Source organism: Melospiza melodia, chromosome 2, assembly GCF_035770615.1.
Source record: "Melospiza melodia melodia isolate bMelMel2 chromosome 2, bMelMel2.pri, whole genome shotgun sequence".
NCBI classification, from domain to species: Eukaryota; Metazoa; Chordata; class Aves; order Passeriformes; family Passerellidae; genus Melospiza; species Melospiza melodia.
The window spans coordinates 11,476,702-11,491,193 of NC_086195.1; the positions used below are offsets into that span (position 1 = coordinate 11,476,702).

Consider the following 14,492-nt stretch of genomic DNA (forward strand, 5'->3'; position numbering starts at 1 on the left):
CAGGAGATTTTGTGAGCAGAACACAAACTGCTTGATTTGCCAAGCAGGCTGCTTGGTCTTCTCTGTCATTTAAGTATGACAAGTAAAACAGTCTCCACTAATCAAGTTTCTTAATCAGATAATTGTATATATTTTGGCATCTTGATTTAGTAAAAGTGATGGAATGCTGGCAGACCGATATCAAATAAAACAGATTTGAGCATTACATTAGTGCCACACTCAGAGATTCAAGGCTAGACAGGATGAGCAAGAACTGGGACTTCAGAGACCCTGGAGACACTTTTTAAGAAATATCCCTTTTGCCATCCATTTCCAGACAGCTGTATGCTCAGTTCTGGAGTTCATATCACTACTGGTGTTAGATTTTAGAAGGCTGTGGGTACATGCTGCCTTGTAACCTGATCTTTTAGAGATTTCCTAATGTAAAGCCAGTGACTCCATATTACAGCATATTCTTTTTTTTCCTTGTGTGTTGGGTTGTTTTCTCAGTCTTTTTTACATTTAGTATCTAAGCTACATTTCTGCTCTTTGTTGCCCTTCTGCTTTTTATTATTGCTTATGCAATAGCTGCACTACAGTACTCCTCTACACAGAATAAGGATATTATTATTTATTATTTACTTGATTTTATTTTAGTAACAAACCCTTTCTTTTAAAGCAGAATAAAAATGCTTTTTTCCCTCTTCTTTTCCTGGTTTTATGTGTTGAAAAGTGCTTATCAAATTTATCCTTAATTTTTTAACTTGAAATAATGGGAAAGCAAAAAAACCAGCATTTTAGAGTTTGCATAGCTGCTTGACTTAATTCTACGAATTTCTTCTGTAGTTCAATTTGTAAGAGAAGCTTTTAAATGCAGTAAGTTGAAGTATGAAATATATGGGATTTAGACATATTTTTATATGTACATTAAACATTTGAGTTAAGTTTATTTCAAAGCCTTTTCATTACATGCTGCATCATCAGAAGAAAGCTCTTAAAATGTGTACTCTTGTGATCTGAAGTTGCCTGGCTTCCCTAAATATGCCAGCATGTGCAAGATATGCTTTGAAATTAATAATATTGAAAAACAACTCAGCAGTTGTATTTGCCTTATTTAATTCCTGCTGAGATGATTATGCTTCTATTAGCTGTGCAATTATATTGCACAGCTCACTTGAAGTATCTCAAGCTGTAGCTTTTTTGATTCTGACTATTTTAGCACTTCACAGAAAACTTCAAAGGTTGAACCACAATGAATAGATCTTATCAAACTATTTATGTTTCTGACTTTGAATTACATTGGCTAACTTCTGTCTTATTTATTTTTAATAAGCATGATGTTTAATTGTGATATTTTTGCATGTGAAAAATGTTTAGACAAATATAACACTTTAGAGCTTAGGTACATGGAAATAGCCATGTGACAATTTAAGATTTCTATTAATTTCTATATGAAGGTCTGCTTTGAACCAATATTCCAAGTTTATAAGTTTTGTCTGGGTTTATTAAAAATAATTGCAGGTAGAAAAGTGAAAGCCTACAAAGGTTGATGGTTGAAAAATGAATGAGCATAAGTGGAGGTTGGACCACTTTAGGGGTCTAGGGTAAAGCAGGGATAATTTGTGGAAATTCAGCTCTGAAATGTTGGTGCACCTTGTGATTGTTTAGCTAGATTTCATTGATTAAATGCCCAAGTACCAAACCACTTAGATATTGGTTTGGGATTTGTGTTAGTTTGAATTTAGGTGGATACTCCACATGGAGGAATAGTGGTTTGGAGGATGGTAGCCAATTTAATCTTAGTCTTATATAGTAAATTCTGTTTGCAGTATATAAATATTAGAATTGCTTAATGGAATTATATTGCTTTTTTTGAGGGGCTTTTGGTGGTATTTTCTGTATTGGTCTTTTTTCACCAAGTTTCTGCCTTCTTGTTCATTTTATTCAATGCTGGACAAAAATGTGAGTCCAAGCAAAAGAAATATTTATATCTCTGAGAAAAATAATTAGTATAAATTCTTTAGCAAAGATATCAAAACACTGATAGCACTGATAACTATAAAAAGTAGTCAGAATGACTTTTAAAAAGACAGTGTATTATATTTTACTGCTCCATGACACAGACAGCTAAATTTGCAGTTTCTGAACTTTCTACAATGAGAAAAAGTTCAATTAAGGCATTTGTTTACTCCTTAATATGTATTGATGTGATCTTAGTTTATTTATAAAGTGATTCTGTTTGGGTATTAAATCTATCTGAAGGCATTTTTAATGTACTGTCAAAGATATCTAGATCAAATTTCCCATTGGATCTCACCACCTAAAGCTGATGCCCATTTTATTTTATTAATTGTATATACTTTTAAAAACATGTGTTGGATTTCAGCTTGTGTTTTGAATGCATCTGTAAATTGTGAGTGATAAATTATCAGAAGTTATGAGAAATGGCTCTAATCAAATAGTGCCATAGAAATAAGGCTATTATACATAACAGGGCATTTCTAGTTCACAGTTCTCAAGCATTTTCAGAAATTCTGAGACTTTTCACACATAAATAGAGTAGGCACAGTATCTTATGCAGAGTAAATCCAACATTTCTACGCTGCATCAGATTTAATGTGCATATGCTTTGAGACTGCACAGAACATGAGCAGAGGTTATTCAGGATTTTTGTCTGTGCTGCCCTTGATGGAAGCATTTGGACAAGCAAACTGCACTGCATAGTATATACATATTTAATCTAAACAGAAGTGATTTATCCCTGCAAATTGTGGAGAAGAAAAGTGGTATTGTCACATTTACAAGCACAGGTTTCACAGTGGAAGTGGAGAATAGGTTGAAGAAAAAGCTGGACTAAACCAACATATCGACTCCCTTTGAACAATATTTCTTTGAGACCAGCAAGTTTTTGGAAGCTTCAGGCTGGAAATTTTCAGTGGAATCTTGTGGGCATAAAAAAGATCAGAGGCTTATTTAAAGAAAAAATATTTCAAACGGGAAGATGACTAAAATACAGGCAATAGCAACATTTGCAGAAATTTGTGCTGAGAGTGACAGCTTTGGTGAGACCTTGAAGTCAACTGCATATGTTTTTTTTTTTTTTGCAGACTCAAAAGAATGCACTCATTAATTCATTGTCCCCTGTTAGCTGGGACTGGGGGACCTTTTGGTTGTTTGGGTTATTTTAAAGAGAGTTGAGTGTGTGACTGTGCTAGGAAAACTTGAGGGTTCTTGGCCTTACAACCACATTAAGGATATAAAGGGACTGCTACCATTGGAAGGACTCTTGGTAGCTCTGTGGTGGTTGAGAAGCTCTGCTGAACCAGGCCCAGAGATATTTCACTGAATAGCAAAAGTCCTGGTGAGGGCTTTGAAACAGCTCAAATATCAGAGAGGGAGTTTCCATTTGAGAATACCTGAGAGAGGCTGGACTCTAGAATGACATCCATCTGTAGGCATATAAAGGTTATCATTTAACGATGTGTGCAAATCAAGGGGTGAACTCATCAAACCCAACTCTCTTGTGAGGCTGAAACTGCAGCAGGTTATGACTTGGTGTCCATTGCATCCAGGTGTGGGAAAATTTTGTTGCTCTATGACACAGGTGGCTACAGGAATAAAAATTTGGAATGTGGTATTCACACAGATGATTTCTATGTGATGGGTTTTTGTGGATTAGGAAGTTTGGGAGAAAAATTTCTAAAAATTTGTCTAATTGTCTAAGACCACACAGCAACAGGTTTGGAGCTAGATTATCTTCAAGGTCCCCTTGCAACCCAAACCATTAAAGCAATAAAGAAATAAAACTAGATATGAAAAAATATGGAAGGCAAAGCCCAGACTGATGTGAGTAGTTTAGAGTTTTGCAAAAGTAAGGACAACTAAGGTGTGACTAACAACTCTTAATAATGGTCAGGAGCATGAACAATGGTAGAGTACTGTACACATTGCAGGTAGAAGACTTGAGTAAAATATATCAAATCCTACTTTTCCAATGTGTGTCATTTTTTAAATGAGTCAAATTATGAATTAGCTAGAGGAAAAAAGCAAATAGAATATTTTATGATGCTATATGTGGGAGAGTTTGTTAATAAATCTTAAAGCAGTGTTCCTACTTGCTTCCAACATGCAATTTTGAAGTTGCCAGAGTATAAATTACTGCTGGTGGTGAACTGGAACCCTAAATTAAAGAAACACTTTTCAAATCAGTTAAAACAATCACTTGATATTAAACATTACTTAAGGAAGTAAATTTTATGCTCAGGATTAGGCCCAGGATATTTGTCAGAACTTTATTTTAAAATAATTATAATATGTGAAAAATTTTCATATTGTGAAAAAAAAATTAAAATAGGAACATAAATAACGCAAATTAAGAAGAATTAACCAGATGAAACTCTGTCACCCAAGGCAGGGACAACATATCATTTAAAAAATAGAAAGCCTTCTTCTTCCACCTGTACAAAGCTTTCTTAAATTTATTTCCATACACATATATTTTTAAAACTGTACTTGCTAAAAGTTAATGTTTTTCTTACTATTTTTTTCTACTTGTAAGCTATAATGTCTGAAACTATATGGATTTGTCTATTTTGTATAAGAAAATAAATATTCCAAATGGTCTTCAGGAAGATTGCTCAGATTAAGCATTAACACTACATGTTCTTTTGAACATTTTAATGAAGTTTAAAATAAATCTTGCATTTCCAATAAGTTGCCAAGTACTGCAGGGAAGAAAAAGTCCAAAAGCAAGTGTAAGATTAAAATTGTTGCTGAAGCTAGTACATGTTAGTAATTAAAAAAGACAGTTGGTTGCCTTTTTCATTTCCCTTTTTTTAAGCTTAAGAACCCACTCCTGCTGTGCAGAGTTAGAAGTCCATCCTGCTTCTTTTGTCATCAGTACTTTTGCATCCACATAAAGACACAGATTTAACTGTTTGAGATTACTGGAGAAGCACACAAAGCTACAGGGCCCCAGATGTACAAGGATGAAGTGCCTTATAAGCAATAATTTCTTTATATCCTTGTCATATAAAACTAAGCCTGCTTTAGACAATGAAGTAAGATAATTGATTTATGTGCTGACCTCCATTTATTATCTGCAACCTTACTGGGGTTTTTTGGGGTGGGGGGTGTTATATGCATTTAGTTTGGGGTTTTTTTTATCTTGAATGTAGATCTCTATAGAGGACAAACCTCAAAGATTGATAACAAATGCAGTTTCTCATAAAGCCCTTCTCCCTTCAACTATCCTGACTAAAATATGTTGAATTAATTTTCTGTTTTCCTAATTATGTTTTTCAATTCCATCCCCAAAGAGATACAAAGAAAAATTAGTTTCTGCTGTGTTATTTAAGTGTGTAACTGCTATTGAACAGTGGCAAACAAAGTGGTCTGAGCAAGTGTATATAAAAAAGTAGGATTAATAGTGGTAGGCTTTTAAAAGATCAAAACTTGACAAGACAAAATTGGTTATTTGACAGTTACAGAATTGGCAATTAAAAAGAACACAGTAAGTATCCCATTTCTGAAGACAGGAACATGCACTGCTGTTTGATTAAAGCTGGCTTGTAGACTTTATATTTCATTCAGCCCTTGCCGCTTTGTATAGAAAGGTCCACAAAAGAAATAGCTGTCCATTGAAGTTTGAAGGGTGAAGCAAGAAGATGGAAGAAAAATTGTTTACAGTGAAACAAGAGGTCATTAGAAGCTTAGTGGTTCTGTTGTGAAACAAAAAATTAAATATCAGGAACAAATTACCAGACAGGGTCTTTCTTACCATGCTGTGTTCACAGGGGTCTTAGGATGAGGGAAGAGATGAGGATCTGACTCCATGTTTCAGAAGGCTTGATTTATTATTTTATGATATATATTACATTAAAACTATACTAAAAGAATAGAAGAAATTATTTCATCAGAAGGCTTGCTAAGAATAGAAAAGGAAAGAATGATTACAAGGGCTTGTGTCTCAGACAGAGTCAGAGCCAGCTGACTGTGATTGGCCATTAACTAGAAACAATCAACATGGCCCAATCACAGATGCACCTCTTGCATTCCACAGCAGCAGATAATCATTGTTTACATTTTGTTCCTGAGGCCTCTCCGCTTCTCAGGAGGAAAATCTTAAGGAAAGGATTTTTCATAAAAGATGTCTGTGACAGTAAATAATTTTTCTTTCTATAAAGATGGCAATTGTTTGCTTATAGCATAGAATTATTCTGGTTTTTTTTATGCTGTGATGGCACATCACAAGCTTTATCTGATTTGCTTTTTGCCTTTCTCTCTGGTGTGAATTTACTGGTGTGCTGAGCTGTGGATTATATTGTCCAAAGGAGCCCATTTGGATGTTTCAGTGCTATGCTTTATTTCTTCATTAGTTCTAAATCATCTTTCTTCTTCTTCTTCTCCATTCCTGCAGATATAGTAGACATCCACTACAACATCTTTGTTTCCCAGCCACCTAACCCTGGCCCAGAGATGTGCACATCACCACCCACTGTAGGGGTGTGCATCACCTCTCCCTCCCGTGACCTGAGGTGTGACAGCTCCACCTGCCCTGCCCTGCCTGTCCCTCCTGAGCAGCCTGGGGTTCTCCAAACCAGAACTCCAGTCCTGGCACTTAAGCTTAGTGTGTGTCCTGGTTTAGGGAAAATTTGGTAGAGAATTTCCAAAGGGGCCCCTCCGGAAAGCAAACTCACATAGCTCCTCACCCCAACCGGGTCGGGAAGGATTCCTCAGAGAGAGGTGGAAAGAACCTGTTTATTTAACAGGCACAGCACACCCAAGCACATGAAATGAACAATACCAGATGACAAAGATGACAAATTCAGAAAGTCTCTCTTGGGGGTGGTCGCTCTGTTCTCAGTCCCTCCGGCGCTGGGGCAGCTGCTGCCCAGAGTAGGCCCCACTGGGCCACGGGGTGCAAACTCTCGGTGTTCCCAGGGCCCAGTCCGGAACAGTTTTGAGATGGTTAAAAAAAGGGAGAAACGGTCCAGGAAGAAATTTCGACTGTTTAGCTAAAGTAGCTAAGGAACAGAATCAAAAGCAAGCAAAAGCGAAGCAGAAGCAAGAGTGAGAGATCAAAGCGAAAAACAAAAGCCAAAAAAGCAAAAGCAGCGCCATGTACTGCCCTGTCTCTGTGTCCTGCCAGGCTGATGAGAAAATCTAAACAAAACTTTCACTCTTCAGAGCCAGTCTTAAAGGCACAGAACATAATATCCAGCATAAACAGAACACATGAATGGGGATTCAAGCATCATAACGTCACCCTAGGACAGTGGGAAAAAACAGAAACCAAGAACAAAATAGCTCTGCCTATCTCAGAGATAGCTCTAGATAGCTCTGTGCTTGAGAACTCATTAAGGTAGAAATTATTTTCTTTCTCAGTTTTGTTTCCTTAGGAAATTATTGGAAAATCACTGAGCAAAGAGACTTAAGGACATCTTCACTGCATCAGGAAAATCAAGCTAACTAACTAAAACCCCCAACAATACCCATTCCTATTTGTGCTTGCATCTTTCTGAAAGGAATTTTCTTTTTTTTTGGTGAGACAGAGATAGCCAAACTTCTCTCCATGAATAGTTGCAGGAAGACAGGCTGGTGAAATTGAAGTGTTATTTTTCTGATGTAACATCTTCAGTGATCTTCATTTTCTCTCTTTATAAATTCCAGAAAAATTAATTAATGACTAATGAATGCTGTGACCCAACACAACGCTGGTCTTAATCATTAAATATTTAAAATTCAGATCTCTGTTATAGGGACATGTAACTTCAGTGACAATACACATATTAGTAGGAATTCTAACATTTTTTTCTTAATCACAGGTGAAAGCTCACTAATGAAACAAATCAGTGTCTCTTGCTGCTTATTTGGTTTGTAGAAGATGAAAAGTTGTGAAAACTAAACATTTCTAAAGCATTCTTTGGGGCTTTTTTCAGAGATTATTATTAAAGGAAATCTGAATTATATTCCCTCTCCTGATGCCTTGAGAGACTACCTAGAACAGAGGCTAGACAGTGTTAAAGGAATAAAGTAGATGTTTATTAAAAGGCCTTCAAAGGATACACCTTGGGCAGTACAAGAGTCCAACCATGGTTCTACCCAAGATAGACCCAAGAGGGACCCAAGATGGACTCCAGGTCATGAGTTTTCACACTTTTATAATTTTTGGTTCATTTACATGTTGGAGTTAATTGTCCAAATCAGCTTCAGGTTATGAAGTCCCATCCTCACAGATTGCTCTCCTCAATTCTCCTTTGTTTGTACTTTTTGGGCCTGAAGCTACAATGATGTCCTTGGTTCTCAGGCTGGAAAAGGATTGTTTTTTCTGACTAAACTGTGAAGACAACTTGCTAACACTTCATATGAAGCTCAGGGTCACACACTAATGCAGCACAGAGTCTAGAAAATATGAAAGCTACCACTTAAGACATCACTCCAAGTCAGTCATTCATAAAATATTATTTTTTTTCTGGATTGGATTTTCAAGTATAACTTCAAGTGAATCTCAGGAAACTGTAGTTTCCGGGTTTGAGGTACCTCAAGAGTCAGTTAAAAAGAGCTACACAGTAATCTAGTAATTTCCCTCACTTCCTTTTGGCTTCTATTTTGTGTTGGGTTTTTGATCTTTTTTTTAATATCCTAGCAATCAGTAATAACTTCAAATTCCTTCAAGTCTCAGCTTGTATAAAAAAAGTAATAGTAATTTTAATTAACTTTTTAAAAGAAAGATCTGCATGAAGCTTGGCTTTTTATGTAGGGTATAACTGAGCCATTGACTTGCTAGCTGTCAGGGTGCTCGTTGTAATTTTCAGGAAGGAACTAAAAGTAAAATGCATTAGGTTAATTCCAAGTCAAAAGGAATTTCAAAAATCTAGATTTTTCTTGAAACAAAGTTGCTGAGGTTTTACCACTCATTGCCAGAAATTATTCTAATACTGTAATGCAGCATTCCAATTGCTGTATATATTTCCCCATGACTTTTAGGAAATGCAGTCACATAAAAATGTTGACATTAAATAACTGAGAAATGGTTTTTAGACTAATTATACTCTTTAAATAAAGATGACATGCAATGTCAGATTATACAGAACAATAAATGTACAGGAGACTAAAGTGGTTATTGTCCCTGTTCTGAGAGGACCTGCAATGGAATTTATAGAAGTCTATTTTCTATTTTAAAGGAATTAGACCCAAGACTTTTCTGGGTTATCCAGGGATAAAAGAGATTGCCTTGGTTTAAGCTGGCATTGCCCTGCAGGAGACCTGAAGGATGACTTGCACAGGTCCTGATGGTGTTCTCCTCTGTAATAGGCAGCCTACAGCTGCACATCCAGGGAGAGCTCAAGTTTTGGAATTACTACAAAGGTAGAACGAGACATATTGCAATAGCAGGCAGAGTGCTGCCTCTCTTCTAAAGCAAGCCTTTTGTGTTGGGGGGAGTTTGTCAGAGAGATTTAGTCCCTGAGGGACTGCTTTGAACAGCAGGGAAAAGTTGTTCCATCCAGTTTCACAGTTCCTCCAAGGAGCTCTCTTTTTGCTACAGGAGCTTGGCTTGACTGTTTAGTGCCCATCAAACATTTTCCTTCCTGCTCATGTATCCTTTTCAGCAGACACTTAATCCTTCTGATTTGATAGTTTTCACGACAGAGATTAAAGCAGCACTGATTGATAGAAAGCTAATCCTGGGCAATGGTTACTTTTCTATCCCTGAGTTTGGGATGCTGTCTTCAGGTCTTAGGGATCACCTGCTGCTGCTGGTAAATCAGTGCAGGCTGTGCTTCAAAGCTCACATCCCATCTGCATAGAGCTTGGTGTTGTGCTGAACAGACTGTGTGTCTGATTCTTGGAATTAACTGTGACAGCAAGATCATTTTGGCAGATGGTTGCTGTGGCATGTGTATAGGTATATTTGAAGGATGATGGTGTTATTCTATTTCCTGATGATCATATCTTTGCTTATGAAAAAGCCTTTCTTTTTGCCTGTTTTGGTTTGTTGTTGGTTTTTTTTTTTTTTTTTAGGGTTTTTAAAAATATGCAAATATATGAATTGTAAAGTCATTCCTTGGTTGTTCTTTGTTTTTTCATTTCCTTTAATCTAAGATAACTTCTGCATACCAAGCATGTCCTTTGGCAAGTAAATGAACGTACAAAGAGGAAATGTAAAAGGTTTGCCATATTTCCTTTTTCATCAGCTCCTAAAGTTTCCTCCTACAGACTATTTTATTTCATTTTGTTTCTTATAAGGCTGCATTCCCTTGAGATGTTGTTTAAGCAGCAACTCATGTCTGTCCTCACTTGCGTGTGCCCTGGGCAAACAGATGCAATTGCTGAATAACAGGCATCAGAACTCTGAGTGTCAGTGTTTGCTTTTCAGGCTTGCAGCAAGATTGCAAAGGGAACACAAGGCTCCACTGGGAAACTGAGCATCAGTATTTCATTTAGTGGTACAGTTAGATTATGAAGCACTGTGTGTGAAATGGTATTTTTTTTTCTGAAAACTCACTGATGCGGAAAGGGAATTCTGAATTTTCTATACTGCCAAGTCCAATGTGTAGAAGCTATTTGAAGATTACAGACAAATTCTCAAATTTGAATTTCAGATCAAGCTCTTTTTTTTTCCTAATTTTATAAAAAGTGCTTTGGTAAAGGAGGTGAGATAAATAAGAAAGAAGAAAGTTGCCTTTTCCAGGAAGCTCCTCTCTTATGATGTTGGTCAGTCATGAATTTTCTCATGGTTAAGAGAGGAAGGTAATCTTTTCTGTACAGACAGAGGTTTTTGTACTAATGTTAATGAGCTGAATTTCAGTTTAACACAATAGGCATTTCAGATTAAAACAGTGTATCTGAAAGGAAGTTTTAATCTCAATGAGACCAACTACAGAATGAGTACATGATGCAGATGCATTTTTATCTCTTGTTCAGTGAGTATTTACTGAATAGTGACATTACTGTCAGTTATGAATAGGTCTATGCCATGAGAATTCTTTCTACACATTGATTATATGTCAAATAGGTGTAAATAGAAGATGATAAGTGGCTTTACACTGAATAGTGTAACAGTCACTATTGCTGTGAGTGCCTTGAGGAATATTGCATTCATCCTTTTTCAGCCATAGTTTGCCTAATTTCATCTATTAAACCTCTGGGATTTCTTATGCTCATTCCACTGGATATGAAATTTCATAATCTACTTCTGGGATATAAGTTATATTTTTACCTAGACTCTCTCTGTGACTCTTCCCTCACCTCTAACCTGGAATTTCTGTTATTAGGAATTCATATGCAGATATCAGCATATAATTGTTATAGGAATTATTTAACATCACTTCCAATAAGACAGAAAATGTGGTTTTTTTCAAAGATTCAAAATATATCATGGGTCTCTTCTTTTGTGCTTAGCTTTCTGGGTTTAAAATCCATACACAGGTCTTTTTTAATTCTCTCATGAAAGAAATAATGACACTTCAAAGAGGATTACAGGGAAAAAAGAGATCTTATTTCCATAGAGAGCATGTAACTTCTGGGTTTGTTTCTGTGAGCAAACTGTACTCCCTGACACAAAGGTAGAAACTATCCCTCTGTGATCACTCACATATTACACAGCAACTCAGATACCCCATTATAATTTCCTCACGTCTTTCTTCATTCACTTTTTTAGGTATGAAAGTAATTTGAATATGTGGGTATTAAAATTTGCAGAGTTTTCTAAAAATCTGAACATGACATAGTTCAATTGACAGCTTTGTGAGAACAGTAATCACTGTGAATGCAATATAAAGAAAGTTACAAAGTTGCTTTATATGCACAGTAGAAATAGTTGGTGTTAATGTCAAGGGAATGCAAAGCAGAGTTTTTTTCTAAAAGTGTTGCTTCTTGCTCTGAGCTTGATACACACAGACTGAGGACTAACTAGTGTGTGTATTGGGTTTATGTGGCCAGGTTTTGGGGGCAGGGGAGTTACAGGGTGGCTCCCCTAAGGGTTGATTTAGATTGGAGATAAGGAAGAATCTTTAACAATGACAGTTTTAAAACACAGGGAAAGGTTGCCCTGAAGGTTATTGGAAGCTCCATGCCTGGAAATATTCAGGGTGAGGCTTAACAGGGCTCTGAGCATCCTCCTGTGGTTAAAAAAATACCCATGCTCAAGGACTGGACTAGATGGTCTCCAAAGGTCTCTTCCAACCCAAGCCATTTTATGATTTTATGAAAGAGTGGGAGGAAGATGTTTTAAGATCCAAATTTATGTCTTATTATCCTAATCTGATTTGACTGATAATAAATAAACTAATTTTCCCTTGCCAAGTCCGTTTTACCCAAGATGGTAACAGGTGAGTGATCCCTCCCTGTCCTTACCTTCATCCATGAGCCTTTTGTTTTATCTTCTCCCCCACATCCAGCTGAGGAGGCACCTGGCATCCAGAAAGGGTCAACCCACCACAGTGTGCATGAGCAAGATGTATTTTTTTCAGAATTGAATTAAGTATGGAGCTTGTTTGTTTTTTAGTAGTGGGTATTGTTTTTGTTCTGATTGAATCTGAAGAGATGGGAGGACCATTTTCAGATGACAGCAGTTCTGTTTAAACTGAATTTATCCTACTTCTCCTGCCTCCTGTCAGCAGGATTCATACAAATCAGGTGGTGTTGGTATCTTTGGGTGTGTCACACAAATGCCATTCAGAAGCCATTTGTATACACAGTTGCTGCAAAAGCTACTGGAGGTAAAACAGTTATGGCAAGCCTGGATTCCACAATAAGTGTCCTTTCCATTTAATTTTCATTTTCATTAAAATACAACTTCATGTCTTGAGAAGCAGTTAGCATTTATTATGAACAATAAACTGACAGTCAGTTCTTTTTTGTTGCAATCTGATGTGTTGTTTTTGACAGTGTCATTTCTGAGATTGCCCGTGGTACTGTGCAGTGTTCCTCAGTGCGTCTTTTAGCTTTGGGTGGTATAATTAATGTGGCTGGACTGCATGTTTGAGCAAAGTCTTCAGCTTTCTGAGCTGCTTGAGCTCTGCTTCCAAGTCTATTCCTGAATTTTATGAATAAGTGAGACCTTAGGTTATTTTATGAACTGTTTTCTGAAGGAATGTCTCTCAGCCGTGTGTTTGTGTCACATTTAGTGTATCATTGAGACCAATGAAAAAAACACATCCAAAACTTCTGGATATGAGAGTGACTTTGATGTGATCAGCAGTGAGGTCAAGTACTTGCAGTGTCCTGTGTCAGCATTTTATAAAGTGTTTGATAGTAATCTTGACCAAAGAGCCATAAAAGCAATTCCAGGGTATAAACCTGGGACTGGATGGAATACTTTGGAGTGACAGTAGGTGAAGAGGCATATTTGATCTCTACAGAAACCTAAGTAGGAGCATATGAATTTCCTGCAGTATTTAAGATCTGCCTGATATAGTGACTTACTGAGTGAATTCTGTCTTCTGAGAGCATATCTAAACCCTGAGTTCCTATTTAAGTTTAAAGAGAAAGAGTGTGATTCTAGATGAGAAGCATGGTTTTTGTCTGTTTGTTTGTTTAATTTCATATATATTTGCTCTATTACCTCCATTATTGTATGCTCACCTCAGTTCCTTCATTACTACCGAGTATACTTTAAGTGTGCTTTTCACTTTTCTTACCTTCTTGCCTTTGGGTCTTGGAGCTGTTTTTCTTATCTGGATCTAGATGAAAACACCTGACCTGACCAGTATGACTTCTGAATTAAAATATTTTAGGTTTTATTATGATAGTGGAATTATTTCTCTGTTCCTGGAATGAAGGGAAGATAGAAGGAATAAGTTAACTTGTTTACGACTGCTGGATTTGAGAAACTCAGTGATTCAAATAAATTGTTTTTTTTTTAAATTTCAAACTGAAAAACATGAACAGAAGTTAGTTTTCACCCCCAAGTAACCTGTCTCCTAAAAAAATATGTTGAGATACAAGTTTATCTCATGTCAGAATTTGCTGGGGATGTCATTATTTTTTTCAGTGATATTGCCATTTTAACCTGATTCTGTATTTACTGTGGGAGTACATGCATCTTGCTAGCAAATCCAAGAAAATACCAAATAATTATTTTCAGAATGTAAATCTTATTCAGAGACCCCTTGATACAGCAGTTCTGTTCCATTTTGCTTTTGAATTCTGGCAGCAGCAAAACATAGTTAGACTGCCACAGAGAGACCAATCAATATGTTAGTTGAAGTTGCTATTTTGAAGGATATTGTTAAAAATTAATTATTTTTTCAGGCTCTGAACTTTTGCCTGTTATTTGCTTATTTCAAGACAGTCAACATACATTATTAAGGCACCTAAAATAAATCATGCAGAACACGAGTCTGTTGTGGTTCATCTTATTGAGAAAAACATAAAGAGCTATGGAACTTCTTAGAGCTGAAAACTAATGAGAATGGACCTTTCTGTCAAATTCCTCCCCAGTACAGCAGCAGTTGGAATGCTTGAACACCTCAGAGGGCAGAGTAGCAACAGCAAGACAACATTTTAAT

General features: G+C 36.5%; 1 protein-coding gene across 12 annotated transcripts in view; it reads left to right on the top strand.

Annotated features, from left to right (window-relative positions):
- Window positions 1-14,492, top strand: part of DMD (dystrophin) — a 1,043,904-nt gene that overhangs the window by 824,091 nt on the left and 205,321 nt on the right. The gene's annotated exons all lie outside the window — the stretch shown is intronic.